This window comes from Sminthopsis crassicaudata, chromosome 6 (genome assembly GCF_048593235.1).
Source record: "Sminthopsis crassicaudata isolate SCR6 chromosome 6, ASM4859323v1, whole genome shotgun sequence".
Taxonomy (NCBI): domain Eukaryota; kingdom Metazoa; phylum Chordata; class Mammalia; order Dasyuromorphia; family Dasyuridae; genus Sminthopsis; species Sminthopsis crassicaudata.
Window position 1 is genome coordinate 249,776,736 of NC_133622.1, and position 3,877 is coordinate 249,780,612.

A 3,877-nucleotide genomic window follows, 5' to 3' on the forward strand; every position below is an offset into this window, starting at 1 on the left:
TTAGGCTTCAGGCAGTTGTAGAGATTATCACCAATCAGACAGCTGAGGCACTACAGCTTTTGGCTGATGAAGCTACTCAAACCAGAGAGGCTGTTTTACAACATAGACTTGTGCTGGATTACTTGTTGGCTGAGGAAGGGAGAGTTTGTGCTAAACTAAATTTATCCACATGTTGTATAAAGATTGGTAACAATGGTAATCTAGTGAAAGAAATCACTAAGAACATTAGGAAGCTTGCTCATGTTCCTGTACAGACTTGGACCTCACTGTTCAATACTTCTTGATGGTCCTGGTTTGGGAAGCTGGAAGTTGGAAGTTGGCAGCTCCTTTGGTTGGGCCTTATAGCTTTTAGTGGTGTTATATTATTCCCTATCTACATCCCTTGTTTGATCAGATTAATAACCAGAATTGTCCAAAACTCATCATCTGGAATGATCAGGTTGGAAGAGAAAGCTGAAGGGTCTGTTAAATAGATGCTGTTAAAAGGGTAAGGGTGGAGCCGGTGGCCCAAGGCCAACAGAAACCAGAAGGAAGTGAGGAATTCATAGGGAATGTGAAATTATGTTACAAAAATTTGAAGAGATCTCAGTGTACAAAATAAGAGGAGGGACTGAATGAGATAAGGTGAGATCTCTCAAGACAGTTGCGAAAATCGAGTAAGGCTTCATCTACTTCAGAATTCTAGTAGGCCTGAAGGACTTTGAAGTTCAAGTAAAGGACATTGCCTTCCCCTCCTATGATATCTCCCTATTTCATCCAAATATGGGCAACTATGTACTTATTGGTCAAGTTCAATTTCATGGGTAGATCTCGCGTTTAGAATGTAAGACTCTCAGCCAATGAGGATGAGGGTCAGTGGTGGGAGGGGGCGTTTTGCGTTAGGGATTAAAGGTGCTGTCCTGCCCACAGGAGGCGCTTCCTCTCTTCGATAGTCTACTCGAAGAGTGGGACGCCCTTCTCGCGAGAAGTACAATAAACTTTGCTTTTCTCTAGAGCTCTCTCCAGCTTTTTTATTAAATGGTGTTCCCTCACCATTTCCGTACCACACACTGACAATAGCATTATAGTACACGATATTCTACTGGACCAATCACCCTCTCTTTGATCCTACATTTTTGGTCCAGTTTTTCATTTACTCAAATACTGTGGCTATGATTTTTTTTTAAGTCCATATGGGTCGTTGACCTTGAAATGTTTAGGTCAGAGTAGACCTGGAGTTCTCCGGACCAACTACAATGACCCGTCTTCAATAGCAGATTTTTGAGGAATCTGGTATTTATCACTGCGTGTAGTTGGAGAGAAGTAAAGAGGAACGAGATGGTATTTGGTCTGCAAAGGATTGAGGGATTGCTCACCATGATTCCTCAGGCACCCAGGGCCCCCATTTTGGAACTAGTGCAACATAAGTTAGGAGGGAAACATGGAAGCAGCAGAGCCAGGTCTGGAAGCCAGGTGTCCTGAATTGAGGTAGTTGGCTCTTGCCGGCACCCCCCATTGCTCTTCCCTGCCTTGACCTATCCCAGCTACAAGGAGCTCTTAGGCTGCAGGTGCAGAGGAGCTGCCTGTTCTACTCTGCTGTCACTTTCCTGAAGGCTGAACCCTGGGGAGAGCAGCACCACTGGGCAGGGTCCCTGGGGCAGCTATTTCTGGAGTGTGCTTTCTATTTAAGGTATATCAGGCTGGAGAGCTGTCTCCCAAGCACGTGCCTCCCAGCATGGCTGCAAGCCTACAGCCCAGCTGGGGCCCCAGGCAGCGGGAGAGCAGTTCCGGCCAGTCCTGGGAGATCAAGAAAAAGGCCACCAGAGGCTGGCCCGAAGGAAGCCGGCCCTGTGCACATTGCAGTTGGATTAGAAGGCAGAGGGCCTGGCTTTGGGACTGGGATCGCAGGTGAGTCATTTCCTGCTTTGGGCTTTAGCTTTTGCTTAGTGTAAAAGTAGGGGCTCCGATTAGCCCTCCTAGTGGGGGCTCCGATTAGCCCTCCTAGTCCTGGCATTCCACCTTCTAAGGTCCCTCTGAGGCTGAAATCCCATGCTCTGAGGCCATTTCCAGCCTTGAAATTCCATATTTTAGGGCCTGCCCTGTTCCAGAATCCTCTGTTCTCAGTCAGGTCTGCCCAGCTCTGGTGGTCCTCAGTTGACCTGTTTCCACAGCCCCGGGGTCAAGAGGCTGACTTAAAACTCTCCCTACTCCCCCTCCTGCCTCCCCACCCATTAGGACCTAAATGCCTGAGCTGGGAGAGGAAGGCAGTTTCTTATCTCCTGCCAATCGTCTGTTCTCTCACTTTTTGCCAAAGTTTGGAGCAAACAGGAGATGGGGTGGGGAGGAAGGGAGGCACAGGGAGATTACAAAGAAGCAACATCTTTGCCAAGGAGTTCTGGCTCCGGCCCCTTGGTGGACACACGGGGCAGTGGGGTGGCCGGTTGGAGCCCTTTGGGACTGCCTGAGGAAGCTTGAGCCAACTGCCCAGCCCTGCCCTCCCTTCGAGCCCAGCCACACTTTCTCTTTGTGCCTCGGTTTATCATTTTGGGTTGGATTATCTAAATCTAACACCTCACTTTCTTGATCTGAAAATGTGGCTCTGTCCCAGCTGGCCCATAAATGTTCCTTGTCAATGTTAAGTCCAGCTTGACTTTCCTAACATTCCAAGCTTCACCTGTTCTCTGGGTAATCAGGCCCTACAAATAAGAAGCCCCTGAAAGCTTTCCTGCCCAGCCTGGATCCGATTGATCCTGCAAGGCTCGCCTGCTGTGGAAGGCTGGCCTTGACCATGAAAACGTCCCACTTGGATGGAAGGCACCAGGAAAGTCGTCTACTTTCACCCCTTCCTTTGATAAAATGAAGAAACTGAGACTCAAAGGAATCATAGGATCCCAAGAAGGGAACCCAGAGGGCCTCCAGTGCCACTCTTTTATTTATTTTTGCTGAGGACATTGGGGTTGTGACTTGTCCAGGATTACCCAGCTATGAAGAGTTAAATGTCAGAGATCACATTTGAACTCAGGTCCTCCTGACTTCAGGGCTGGTGCTCTATCCACTGCGCCCCCTAGCTGCCTGGTCCCACTCTCTTTTTATAGATTAGGAAAAAGTTGGTTTTGCCTTTCTCCAAAGGTCTGATACAGTACTTGGCAAGAGGCCATTAGTTACTAGCTTGGGAGACAGCCTTTCCAACTTATTTTACAGATGAGGAAACTGAGGCAGAGTTAAGTGAGTCACAGAGATTCTGAGGCCAGATATTAACTCGGTCATCCTAACCCCAGGCCAGCATTCTACCCGGCTACTAACCAGCTGCCCAAGGAGACAGAACAAGCTCTTTCTGCCTACCCGGCTAGTCTCAGGTTGTTCCTTTGAGATGACAGGGCTGGATGTTAGAGGCCTCGAGGTCCCCTCCAGCTCCAGAGTCACCTCATCCTTAGGGTCAAGTCTTTCTGGTAAAGGATGTGTGATTCTCCGAAGTGTGCTGGGAAGCAGACACCCCTCCTTCCCGGTTTCCTCCTCCACAGGGCTTATATTCTACCAGAGATAGGACAGGTAAGCAAATACAAGGGACCGAGCAGGCTAAGTCCCCAAAGGCCTGCTCTCTGCTCACCTTGAAGGGTGGGGGGAAGGGGAGGAGCAATCACAGGAGGCTTCTCGGCAGAGGCAGCACCTAAACCCGACCTAAGAGGACCCGACATTCTAAATTGGCTCAGTCTGGCCGCAACCAATAGGGACTGAAGCTGAAGGACATGCCAGGCCAGGAAATTGGCATTTTATTGCAGAGGCAACGGGGAGCCATGGCAGGTTCATGAGCTGCAGAGAGAGGATCAGACCACCAAGGACACGATCTGGTGTCGGCCCAGCCTCAGACGCGGGAGAAGAGAAGCAGGAGAGACAACAA